The sequence below is a fragment of the Strix uralensis genome, chromosome 2 (assembly GCF_047716275.1).
Source record: "Strix uralensis isolate ZFMK-TIS-50842 chromosome 2, bStrUra1, whole genome shotgun sequence".
Classification (NCBI taxonomy): domain Eukaryota; kingdom Metazoa; phylum Chordata; class Aves; order Strigiformes; family Strigidae; genus Strix; species Strix uralensis.
This window is the reverse complement of record NC_133973.1, coordinates 2428007-2441593: the sequence shown is the minus strand read 5'-3', so window position 1 is coordinate 2441593 and position 13587 is coordinate 2428007. Positions and strand designations below refer to the sequence as shown.

At 41.2% G+C, this 13587-nt stretch overlaps 1 protein-coding gene across 13 annotated transcripts in view; it reads left to right on the top strand.

Annotated features, from left to right (window-relative positions):
- The window catches only part of ZBTB20 (zinc finger and BTB domain containing 20), a 492314-nt gene that overhangs the window by 280673 nt on the left and 198054 nt on the right, over positions 1-13587 (top strand). The window contains exon 1 of one of the 13 annotated variants that reach the window (XM_074852943.1): positions 10841-10859. The exons of the other annotated variants lie outside the window; for them this stretch is intronic. The gene's annotated coding sequence lies outside the window, so the exon portion shown is untranslated. Of the gene's footprint in view, positions 1-10840; positions 10860-13587 lie in introns of those variants that run through there. 13 annotated transcript variants of the gene reach the window in all.

Sequence of the window (13587 nt, the reverse complement as noted above, 5' to 3'; positions counted from 1 at the left end):
TTTATGTTGGTTTTTTTTTTTTTTTTTAAACAGACACACTTACCGTCAGTAAGAGAAAAATCCATTTTTCACATAATGTTTTTTTTTCTGAAGGGAGGAGAAAAGAAGTGCTTGTGAAGGAAGAGAGAGAAAGAGAGAGGGAGGGGGGAAAAAAGGTTTTAACTAATGCACCCAAACGAAAAGAAATAAATTTATAATTGTTAAAATGTAGGCAAAAAGCCCAGCTTTTAGCTTTTGCTGTAACTTGGGAGAGTACAGGCGCAGGGATTCAGGGTGTGTCTGCTGATATTGTATTCAGATGTGTTGCCTTGGCATGTGTACTGACGGATTTATTTAAAAAACAAAGCAAAAAAAAAAAAAAAGCATTGTGTGCTCGTGAAATGACTTCATAAAATCCTTCCCTTTATGAATTATTTTGATCACAGGGCTTGTTGTTTAAATTTCTAAAGTACTGTGCTTTTTTTTTTTAATTGCCTTCTTTTCAGAACTGTCTGTTCTCGAGTTGGCACCTTCCGCATAGCAGCATGCAGAGATTAAAGGAGAGGGGAGGGAGGGGAGGTGCGGAGGCTTTCATCAGACCAAGGGGGTGACGCGGTGCATAAGCAAACTCCCATCTTCTGCGGGTCACCCCTGAAACGAGTCTTTAGCTCTCAGCCACTCTTCTCCCCTGTAGACATGTCTAATCTGCAGCACCTACTCTGAGGAGAGACGCAAACACTTGAACCGTTGCATGCTGCCATGTCGTAGGAGACAGAATAGACTTTTGTTTGCTCTGTCTTGCTTAAAATGGAGGTGAAGGGCTTCCTGCTCAGGAAAGCGAGATGCTGTAATACTTTCCAGGTTCGGTGAGGCCGACCTTTCCAAAACACAGGTTTTCTTGTGCTCCATGGGCTTCTGACTGTTGCTTGAGGGTGGTTTTTTTGCTGTGGCTTACGACTGCAGCTGATAGACACCATGAGGACTCCCAGCATTACACGCTAAAGGGGCCATACACAGAAGGAAATGACCATTTTGCTCCAGACATTGTGTTAAGAACCTGCAAAGTCAGTATCAGTCACTTCCCCAAGATCAACATCCACCATCATCATCATACAGATCCTGTATTTATCCAGAAGTTACAATGATATTTTCACACTAGGCATGAAACCTAGAATGTTTTACTGGTTGAAAACATGGTACTGGGGATCAGGAGAGCTGCGGGTTCTTTTTATTCGTTGGGGAACGTTCACAAGGTTCTTATTACATTCTTTGTTACTTGATAGAGTCTGAAATAAGGTAGTACTTGTGACAGCCCTCCAAGACTCTTTCTGCTTGTGTAAAGGAGAAGGTCAGAACAGTCCTGACCTGAAAAGGGCTGTGAGCTTTTTTATTGTAAGGTTGTATTTGGAGCATTAGAATTTCCAATGAAAAGAGGTATTTCTGTCAGGAATGCTTGTATTTTCAGAAGGTGATACACAGATTCATGAGCCTGCCACTGATTTGGGGATAGGATTAATAGTTTTATGTTATTTGTATTGATTTATTTGGGTCTCTTTTTATTGCCCCGTCTGCTGAGCAAACAGATGACAGCTGCACATATAAATGGGTGTAAGGTGACAGCAAGGGTGTAAGGTGATTCAGGGTTCTAGATTATGGTGAAGAAGATGCTGATTCCCACAGAAGCAAAGAATCTTTGTTTGGTTGACTGGATGTCGTGTTTAGACCTTTGCCTCAGTCTTTAATAGTAAGACCAGTTGTTCTCAGGGTACCCAGCCCCATGAGCTGGAAGATGGGGCGCAGAATGAACCCCTCATAATCCCAGAGGAAATGGTTAGCAACCTGCTACACCACTTAGACACACACAAGTCTGTGGGATCCACCCAAGAGTGCCGAGGGAACTGGTGGAAGTGCTCACCAAGCCGCTTGCATTCATTTATCAGCGGTTCTGGCTAACCACGGAGGTCCCAGTTGGCTGGAGGTTAGTAAATGGGACGCCCATCTACAAGAAGGGCAAGAAGGAGGATCCAGGGAACTACAGGCCTGTCAACCTGACCTCGGGGCTGGAGAAAGGTTATGGAGCAGATCATATTGAGCGTCATCACATGGCATGTACGGGTCAACCAAGTGATCAGGCCCAGTCAGCATGGGTTTATGAAAGGCAGGTCCTGCCTGACTAACCTGATCAAATTCTATGACCTGCTTATTGGATGAGGGAAAGGCTGTGGATGTTGTTTACCTTGACTTTAGTAAGGCCTTTGACACCATTTCCCACAGCATTCTCCTGTAGAGAGTATCTGCTCATCGCTTGGACAGGCGTACTCTTCGCTGGGTAACAAACTGGCTGGATGGCCGGGCCCACAGAGTTGTGGTGAATGGAGTTAAATCCGGTTGGCGGCCGGTCACAAGTGGTGTCCCCCAGGGCTCGGTTTTGGGCCAGTTCTATTTAATATCTTTATTGATGATCTGGACTAGGGGATCAAGTGCAACCTCAGTAAGTCTGCCGATGATACCACGTTGGGCAGGAGTGTTGATCTGCTTGAGGACAGGAAGGCTTTACGGAGGAAACTGGACAGGCTGGATTGATGGGCCGAGGCCAATTGTATGAGGTTCAACAAGGCCAAGTGCTGCATCCTGCACTTGGGTCACAACAACCCCATGCAATGCTAGAGGCTTGAGGAGAAGCAGCTAGAAAGCTGTCCAGGGGAAAAGGACCTGGGGTTGTTGGTTGAGCGCTGGCTGAATATGAGCCAGCAGCGTGCCCAGGTGGCCAAGATGGCCAATAGCATCCTGGCTTGTATAAGAAATAGTGTGATCAGCAGGACTAGGGCAGTGATCGTCCCCCTGTACTCAGCATTAGTGAGGCCACACCTCGAAGACTGTGTTCAGTTTTGGGTCCCTCGCTTCAAGGAAGACGTTGAGGTGCTGGAATGTGTCTGAAGAGCAACAAAGCTGGTGAAGGGTCTAGACAGTAAGTCTTATGAGAAGCAGCTGAGGGAACTGGGTTTGTTTAGTCTGGAGGAAAGGAGGCTGAGGGGAGACCTCATCGCCCTCTACAGCTACCTGAAAGGAGGTTGTAGCAACATGGGTGTCAGTCTTTTCTCCCTAGTAACAAGGGATAGAACGAGAGTGAATGGCCTCAGGTTGCACCAGGGGAGGTTTAGGTTGGATATTAGGAAAAATTTCTTCACTGAAAGGGCTGTCAAGTGTTGGAACAGACTGCCCTGGGAAGTGGTTGAGTCACCATCCCTGGAGGTATTTAAAAAGACATGTAGATGTGGCCCTTAGGGATGTGGTTTAGCAGTGGACTTGGTAGTGTTAGGTTAATGGTTGGACTCAGTGATCTTAAGGGTCTTTTCCAACCTAAATGATTCTATGATTTTCTGCTACATGGAGTTTTTCTGTGGGAGCATAACTTCCAGGTCCCGGTAGACTTGCTTTTAACTGTGTACAAGAAAGCTCCAAAGAGACAAACAGTGGAAACCCTATTATCTGATTCTAGAGCATTTGCTTCACAGTTTAGAGACGCTTTGTTCCAAGAAACTCTTTTCCACAGCATAATATATCTTCATTCTGATCTAGAGAAATAAGACTGTATGTAGAAGTTTTCTGTTTACTTCAGGTCCTTTCCTTTTGCAGATTAGACATCACTCTAATCTTCAGAACTGCACTTTGGGAGATGGGAGATGAGTGCCATTCAACAAGCTTTCCTTGATGGCAGCTCTTCTTGTCCCTTAGCAAGGAGGGTGCATTATGTTTGACATTATGAAGTTTATGTAGAACTATAATGATCTAAATGTGCTTTTTTCACTTCCTCTGTGTAACCACTGGTACAACTTTGTTGATACTCCATCATGGGCTGGAGACTAAGCCACCTAACTCTTCAGTATATATATTAATCCATTCATCCAGCAACAGCTGACTGTATACATAGCTTGAATTATTTGTTGTAAACGTGATTTTCTGTTGCTCATGCAGTTGGCTTTACTGGTCTATTAACAGGTATAAGCTATCCACACAAATGTTTTTCAACCTAGGCTGTTTCTGTAGTGTCCTATTAAAAGTGCAATATACACATCAACAAAATGTTGTGGGATTAGTACTTGTGCAAACTTTGGGGACAATTCCTACTTTAAGAGCTTGCTGGGACATACAAACATTTCTGTGAAATAGACCTCTTCTTAAAGAAAATTGAATAAGTAACGTTGTTCCAGTTTTAGAATAGTCTTACTGTTTTGTATGTATGTTTAGAAATACATAATTTCAGCAGTAGAATGCAGTGCCAAGGCTGACAAATCAGTCCTTTTTTATCATTTTACAGGACAAAGCATTTGGCAGACTGAGAACAGTTTAGGTACAGGGGTGTCTTTGAGATTTAAAGTGAAGCACTGTAAGGTATCTGCATTTTTGGCAGTGGACTTCAGAACTGTGTTGAATTGCAGCAAAAAGCCTAAGGAAATCCCTAAAAAGAGGTCAGAGGGCATTTGGCAGGTCATGGAAAAAATCCTATTGAGCGTCAATTCTCCCAGTTGGGGCAGACTGTCACAGGACCATGTCATCATGTGTCATCTGTTATTCAAGTTAGATAAATTCTCAGCTGCTTTTTTAGCCCATACTCTTCAGTTGATCTCAGAAGGAATTTTGCCCAGAAAGAAGTGAATAGTGTTTTGGGACTCAATGATGGATTTTTATGTTCCTGGTCTTGACCATGTATGTGACCAGATTTCTGAGTGAAAGGCAGGACAAAATGAAGATGATGTTATGTGAAAAGCAGGGGAAGGAATTTCTGGTTTAAAAATCCAAATTAAGGTATCAGCAGGAGATTTGCAGTCTGTTTAGAATATTTCTAATTGTACAGGCCTATGTGGACCTATTCCTCTCTCATTTAATGGCAGACCCAGAACTTCTATTGGCTTCAGTGCAATTACTCTTACAGCTCTGGGAACTTTCCCAATAAGCCTGCACCGAAGACCATTTAGCTAAGTGAGAATGCTTCCAGTAACATCTGTATGCCCTGGTCTGGTCTCTATATGGAGGTACTTCTGAGCTGAGTACTGCTGAAGATAGTCTATGGTCTTTTTTAAAGGATATAAAACAAAATTCTCTGATCAATAGTGCTTTTTCAATGTCAAAAGTAGTAACAACAGGAAAAGCTAACAGTAAGAATAATAAAAATTATATGATGGATACTGCAGTTTGAAATATGTAATGACTCAGGAGATTTGTTTCTTCTGGAATTTGAGAATGTCACTGATTTGAGGATGTCTTGGTTCTACTGGGAACTGCATTCGTGAATATCGTAATATTTACATTACATATGCATTTTAAGTTATATATTATATTTTCAGAGCAGTGACGGTAATATAAACACTGGTATTAGTATTTTGAATTTTAGTAGGTTTCTTTACCTGAAAAAAATCTAACGGAACTTATATATATAAACTTAGGACTTGCTCTTGTGAATACTTATCGCTACTTACTATTTAAGTGTGTGATTAGTTCTGTAGGACTGAAAATTCAGGGGAATAGCTAACCAGATGTAAGATGAGTATATGAGTGCATAATCAGGGTTTTAAATTTTTAAAGAAACTGCACAGGAATCTTATAATGTACTTCAAAAAACCAGGACCACTTTTGGAATAAGAAACAAGAACATCATTCACTAACCTGAAGTAGAGAGGGAGAAAACGTAGACTGCTGAAACTGCAAAATTGACTGAAATGAGAAAATTGTATTTACCCAGTTTGGAATCTGGCAAGCGCGCTTGAAATACTTTTTTTTTTTTTTTTTCTCTCTTATTCATGAAGAGTTGCAGGATTTGAGTTAGGTCTAAAGTAAAAATAAATATGATACCTCACTCGAGAAGAACTTACCTCCTTTATTTAAGAATTCGTAAAAAGCATTCGACGGGGTTGAGTGGTATTTTATTTGGTTAAATTAGGCTTTGAGGTTTGTAAAATTTAAACTTGGTCCCCTTTTGAGAATGATTTAAGACGGGAATGCTATAATCATCTAGTTATATGAGGCTGGAGCAGGTGCAGGGTATGGAAAAATGTTCTTTTCTCCTCCCATCTGTTCTCTGAAGAACTATTTAATTCTTCTTGCAGGAATCTGTTAAAAGCTTTTCCTAAGGTTTCCCTGTAGGCAGACAATTTGCTGCAGAACCCCACAGGCAGTGCATTTGGATGCACTGGGAGTAACTTGTGCAGAGGCTTTTTCGGCTTCTGCAGGTGGAATGAGAAAAACAGGAAAGTATGCTTAGGGATTCCCTCCATACCTCTCTTCTAAGTACAGCAGAGATTGGACTGACTGAAGAGTAGCATCCCGATCTATTTCTGCTAATGGGAATAGCATTACTTTCTGTTGTATTTAAAACAATGACTGGAATTGGGTTGCTCTCCCTCCTATATGAGCATCTGTCAGTTATTCCGGTTTCGTTTTTTGGATAACCAAACAAACGATAAGCGAAAGCGAAACCATCTTGAAAATGTTTAATTTGTAATAGCTTCTGCTTCTGAATCAAGTCAACTTCAGTTTATCGGGCTAGATGTCCTGTTGTTGGCGAAATAAACTGTGCTACATTCCTTATTTCTTTATTTGTCTTTGTGACAGGGTTCCCCAGATGTCTGAGCTTTGAATTTTTTTAAACTTAGGGTCATATTCTCTTCTTAGTGCAGATTTCTTCACAGCACTTCTGCTAATATTAATGAAATTCATACATTTTATAGATACAGAGGAAGGGATCTCAAATGTTTTATTCTTCCCATCTATATACTGGGAATGCCATCAGATAAAAAGGAAGAAAAGAGTACCAGTTTACACAGAAAAGTATTAGAGGAATTCCCCCAACACAGATCTCCCCTGCAGCAAAACAGAGGCATGTGCGTACAGGAAAAGGTTGTCAGGTTTGGTGTGAGCTGGGATTTAAATTTTCTCCAAGAGCTGAAGTGCTGGAATCCAGCATTTAGGTCTGACCCATCGTTACTTTGTGAGCCAGCACGGTCAAAGTCATAGCTAAGGGTAAAAATCCTTCCTGCTTAACCTTGTAAATCTGAAAGTCAGAATTTTAGCTTTTTCTCTAAAAGAGCTGAAGAGAAATGAGCCCTTTCAGAGTGTGAATTATTCTTCTCCTTTGGTAGACCTGTTATGATGGGACAAATTTCTCTTTACAGATTCCTGTCTACCCACTGGTTAGCAAGGGTACCTGGCTAAATGCAGACTTTACAGATAGCTAAAATAAGTGAGTTGAATTCTACCTGACATTGCTGCACTTGGATGTGTTCAGAAAAATGGTAGCAGGTCATCTTCGTTTCTAATTTGAGCTGTACTCTTGGGTTTTTCATGAGCTGACATTGACTGACTGAAATGGACCTTTATCTTGGACAGTGGTCAGGCTCACAGATAGCACAGGTTTGAATGCAGGGAAGTCCTCCATATTTCCAGTGTTTTCATTTTTTTTGTCACCCTTTATTCCCAGAAGCCTCGGTATCTCAGAAAACATTTGAGCAAAGATACCGGGCTACAGTAATGCATATGCGTGTTGCCATTAGATATTGCTATGCCAATCTGGTCCTGCTATTGGGGAAGTTAGTCCAGGAGAGATTAGAAAACTGGGCACTACCTGCACAGTTCAGCACATTGCAGAGAACCCAAGTTAGCAGTGAACAAACCACCTTGAGAAACGAGAAGTGGCGTAGGTATGACAGCATGGCACTCTACCCAAGCTAATAAGCACTGCCTCTTCAAAGTGGTTTTTTGTGCAGGTGAACCATGATTCTGTTCTGCTTTTCAGATCTAGGTTTGATTATATTGTGCTATGTTCTGGTGGTTGGTTAGACAACCCTTTTCTGATTGACATTGGGTCTACCTGTGGAAACAAGAAATAACATTGCCTCTAAGAAACAGTGCACTTGTAGTTCACAAAGCAGTTTTTCAATATGACGTTGCAATATATTTATAGTTGTGCTTGCATTCTGTCATCATTTAGGGATATTGTTTATGGGTTTGGTTACTAGCTCTACTGGTTGAATTTAACCCCATCTCCAGGTTTAATGAAGCACATGGTTTAGTTTTAGGTAGTCTTGCGTGGAGCAGGGAGTTGGACTTGATGAACCTGATGGATCCCTTCCAGTTTGAGTTATTCTATGATATAAACCCATCAGCTAAATCACTGAAGGGAAGGACGATATTCTGGGAAGGAAGAACAAGTGGCTTGCTTTGGTTTTATACCTTTCCTTCTAGATGCAGACTCTTGGCCTCCATTGGAGAGGGAGGACTGGGCTAAATGGAGTATCTGCCCCCATATATCCCCATGTTATTCAGGAGACTTTATGTACGTACACAAATATACACACACATATACAAAACCTTTCAGTCTCCCCAGTGCTGTGGATAATTATTTTCATCCCTTTTCTAATAAATAGGTAAGTTCTAATAATAAATAGGACAGACTTGTCCTACGACATGAGTAGCAGGTCCCAGAAACATATGGATTGAGAACCCGGAGCGTCTTGGTTCCTGGTTCAGGTCCTAGTTCAGTTCCCCTTACCTACACACACATTGTTCCTGCTCGAACTCTTCAGTATACATCGTAGGAGCAACTTGAACTGTCTAGGCAGGAGACAGAAAAGGATTGTTCTCTCAAAGAAACTCTGCGTGGGTTTCTTTGACTGCTATATGGGACTGTTAAGACATTAACATGAGAGGAGGTTATGGGATTGCTAGTCTTCCTGCCCAGATGGCAGGAGTGCTGCTTTCATGCTTTCAAGTTGTTCTTTGCAAGTCCAGCAGAGAAAGAGTTGAGCCTTCTCATGGAACAAGTCCCAAGTATGCAGTCACTTTATATTGTGTGTGCATGCTCAAATACGTGTAGATGTGTACTAAGTATAGTATGTATGTGTATATATATATATAGCACTGCATTTAGCAGCCTCACTTCGAATGACCTGGTAGTTAAGGCTTGAAGGTAATTTGAATATCCATAGCAGTCCTTCTTTCTTCTCTTTAAAAGGACCATGCATGGTACCTATCCACCTTGCAAATTTGTTCTTTCCAGACACTTTTGAATAATAGGATCAGGACTGTATTTGTCTTAAAGAAGTGTGGGTGATCTGAACGGTTATTTCTGTGATAATGAAAACATGTTTCAGATACAAGAAAGAGTTCTGCTAATGCTGGGGTTGTTTAGTTTGGAGAAGAGGAGGCTGAGGGGAGAACTCATCGCCCTCTACAACTACCTGAAAGGAGGGTGCAGAGAGCTGGGGATGAGTCTCTTTAACCAAGTAATGAGCGATAAGACAAGAGGGAATGGCCTCAAGTTGTGCCAGGGAAGGTTTAGACTGGATATTAGGAAGCATTTCTTTACAGAAGGGGTCGTTGGGCGTTGGAATGGGCTGCCCAGGGAGGTGGTGGAGTCCCCATCCCTGGAGGTGTTTAAGAGTAGGGTTGACATAGCGCTGAGGGATATGGTGTAGTTGGAAACTGTCAGTGCTAGGTTAACGGTTGGACTAGATGATCTTCAAGGTCCTTTCCAACCGAGATGATTCTGTGATTCTGTAATCCTGATTTCTAATAGTGCTGTCTCTGACCAGTGTTTTCCTTTTGTGGCCTTGAGTAGATCACATCACCCCTTTGTCGCTGTTTTCCCATCTCAAAGAGCCACTGTGAACCTTGACTAAGTAACACTTGGAAGGATTTTTGCAAATAAAAGCTGTGAAAATGCACGGATATAAAAGCAAACAGTATGATCCTAGACTGGTGTTTTCCATAGGCATCCCGATGAACTTTACCTGAAACTTAGCTCTGTATCTGTGAGCTTTAAAAAGCAGAGACAACATCTGTAGTTTTACATTTAGTTTTATTCATTAAAGAGATGTTTGAAATACATTATTCTGTTTAGTCCAGCAAGCAGCCGCAAGTTAAGTGATGTGTTATGGGCTGCTTCATGGGACGAAAGCACAACAGGAGAAAATACTCTATTTTCCTTTTCCAGTTTTTGCATTGTAACCTGACATTTATGTATATTGCATAAAGCAAATTCTGAGCACCGCAGCTTCACTGATTTGGGAACTGACAGGGATTTTTTGTCCTTTTTACTTGCTTTTTGTCATTTTCTAAGAAGTTAAACATACTGTACTATGCAGCTCTTTCCAGATAGCACAGAAGGGCTTGGTCATAGACTTTAGACGAGGCTGCACCGTAACTGTTCATGTCCAACTTTTCAGTACAAAAATAATGTGTATCTGAGTTCAACCAAAACGGTTGTGTCTGCCTGATCATATCATCTATAGAAGCCAAATAATCTAAAGTATGCATGGTTTGATAGACTAAGCATCCAACAAAAGCTTCCTTAAAATGAGTCATATCTTTGATTCAAGAGTCACATTAGTTGAAATGAATCAGTCTTCCTCTTGCTGGCACTGGGAAATTTAAGAAGAAAAGCAAAAGAATTGCTGCAGCATAACAATGCCATCCATTGTAAGGCAGTGCCAGCCAGGGATAAGACCAGGCAGCAACCAGCTAGGCCAAATCAGCACTTATTTGTTAATTCCAGGAATGTCTCAAATATTTGAGGGCAGTTTCCGGACAGAGCAGTGATGGCAGAGGGTTCTGGCATTACAGTTTGTTGAGGCGTGATGGATCTCATGTTTGGAAGTGTTCAGATTAGAACATTCATTTCATTACACTTGAAGTAATTGTCCTTCACACTGTTCCAGCAGGAGTGGCAAAAAACTGCATGGACAAATAAAAGCAAACAGCACTTCTTTCACCATCCCATCTGGAGGCCAAGTTAATTTTTCCTTTGTCTCTTTTTGAAACTTAATTTTCCATCGAGCAAGAGGTCAAAATTCAAGCACGATAGTTCAGATGTGCTCACCTAACAAGTATGTATTTTAGTTACTACATCCTTGGTAATTTTTAGGCATAAAGGGAATTTATCTCTATCGTTCCTTATTCCCTTGTTGTCCTAGTGCTGTCTTCTCCGTATTTGCATTACATATTAAGTCTTTTGCAGCTACCTCCACTCAGTGTACAGATACCTATTCCTTCAAGTGTTTCTCTCCCTTCATTATGTCCTCTTAACTGACAGTTATTCTCCCATGCCAGGTCAAGCTGTCATTCCTTAATCTCCCTCTTATCTATTTTCTTCCTTCTGTTTTCACAATTCAAAGAAGTCTCTCACCTTATGGATTGAATGCAGACATAACCAAGTGAAATTCTATGGCTTACATTACTTAGGAGGTAAAACCATGCTACTTGGGCAGACTGAGCCATAAATCTATTAATTTATTCAATTTGATTCCATGGACAAGTGTTTCCTTCTGACCTCTGTAGTTGCATCCAGACTTTTGCATGAGAAATATTTTAGATTTCTTCGGGTAAAGTGTATATATATATGCATATATACTCATCAGTCAGTTCCATCCTGGTAGCATAAATTCACCCAGAAAAAAATTTTTTAATGTAAAGAACAGTAAAATGCCTGAAAAGAAAAATACTCAATTCTATTTTATAGGTTATCATTTTGCAGTCATAATATTTGAGCACGTCACAGAAGTTCATTAAGCAATGCAGCTAATACCTGACATGAATTTATGGTCTTGTTTGGCTTTTGGTTTTCCTCATCCAGCAATACAATACAGTACCCATCTTATACCCTGCATTTTTGTCACCATGCCTCTTCTAATTCTGTTTACTCGCTTCCCTCAGCCGTTTTCCCAAATGTAGTGATTATAGGCCTAGCGTGTTTCCTAGAGACACGGTTCTCAATTTCTTTAAAGCAACCTTTCTGCTCTGGTATAAGCAATATCCTCCGTGTCCACTTCTCATGTATTGAGGCCTGGTGTTAGGCCAGACCCATTGTTCTTCAGAACTGAACGAGTGATGCTCGTTGTAGCCCACTCAGGCGCTGAAAAATTGCCTCCTGCTTCATTTTTCTCCAAAGACTGATGGAATTTGTGGAGTTCCTGCTCCAAACATTGGTCAAGGATGACTGTTTCCCACTCAACACTAGCCTGGTCTTGTCTGCTGTACTCCTCTCTTTCAACCATCAAGTGCTAAGCAAGGTTAAGATTAACTGCTTACTCAACAGCAGTCTGCATTGCCAAGCAAGATACCCAAGATGGACACAACTTCCTTCAAGTTCACAAACTGACTTGAGATTGGAGCAATGCAGGCTTGCTGGGATCAATTCAGAGAGGGAAGGCAAATGCAGGGTGGCTGTAGAGCTAGCCAAAAATGGTGATTACAGTCTGACACAGAAAATAGTCCCAGGAAAAACAGTTAAACCTGAGAGCAGCTATAGCTTAATATTTTGGGAGTGGTGGGGAAAAATGGGTATTCTTCAGTAGTAGGCTGTTGGCGCAATAAAATATAGGGATTCTTTCTGAATGTATACGTAGATCTCAGACTGGGCAGGCTGTCTTGTTCCCTGTTTTCTACTGTATTAACCAAATGTGTAAGAAATTAAAATGGCACAGCGAGCAGCACTGGCTCTCTGCAAACTTGCAGTGCACCAGCTGTGAGAGGGATGCATTCCTGGGGATGTGCCGTTTTTATACTCTTTTCTGACTAGAACCATATAGACAATAAACAAAAGTGTTTTTAATACATATATACACACATGCACATATATATCACTTAAGTAAATAGCTGTGAAAAGGAGGAGAAATAGTTATAAAAATATGCATTTTGAACAGCAAACAAGCTTAGTATACAACTAAAGCAAACTTTAAAGAAACAGGCCTTCATGAAGGAATAACATTGTTGAAATCATATGTTTTCCATGTACCAGGAGACTGTTTTAATAATTTACAAATGTATTTAACCACAGAAAGTATAAAATTAGTCAGTGTTTTAAAGGGCTAAAGATTGACACAAGTCATTCCACTTAGTAAAGGACTTCTTTTCATCCAGATCCAGTGAATAAACTTATGTGACTGAGCAGGAGGAAGTGTTTGGGGGGACTGGTGTGTCTATGGCTGCGGATTAGAGTCGTACAAAACTTTGCTGCTAATTTGCAGTATCCATTTCCTTGGGGCATTGTGTCTGGTGGGGAGCATGGTGGCCTAAACCACAAGTAATCTGAGTTCTGTCCCTGCTCTGCTGCTGGTATGCTAAATGATCTTGAACAAGGCATTCCTCCTCGTTGTACTAGTTTCACCCTCAAAGTAGGAAATCCCTTTGTAAACTGCTTTGAGAACTGCTGATGAAAGGTGCTGGCTAGGAGCTTTGCCAGCCTTTTCTCCCAAAGTTTACTTGAGTTTAGTAGCCTAAAGCAGAACTCAGGTGAGTCTTTCGGGCCGCCAGGGTTTGTACTAAAGTTGTACAGAACCTTGAATACAGCATGTTTTCATTTTAACAGCTCCAGGGTTAGTCTGAGCTGGGTCCCCCATCGTTAACAGGGTTTGCGAACCTCAGGAAATCCTTCATCATCTGAACTGAATTATGAATTGGCAATGAAATCAACATCTTCTGTTGAGCAGCAAAGGTTTTACGAGTCTGTGCAACACTCTCCACAAAAGCTTCATTCTCTTTCGGCAGTGCTCATATGCCAGCTCTGCTCTGTTGCACACCCTGCTCATTCTCCTGTTCATCCTTAGATGAACTTCA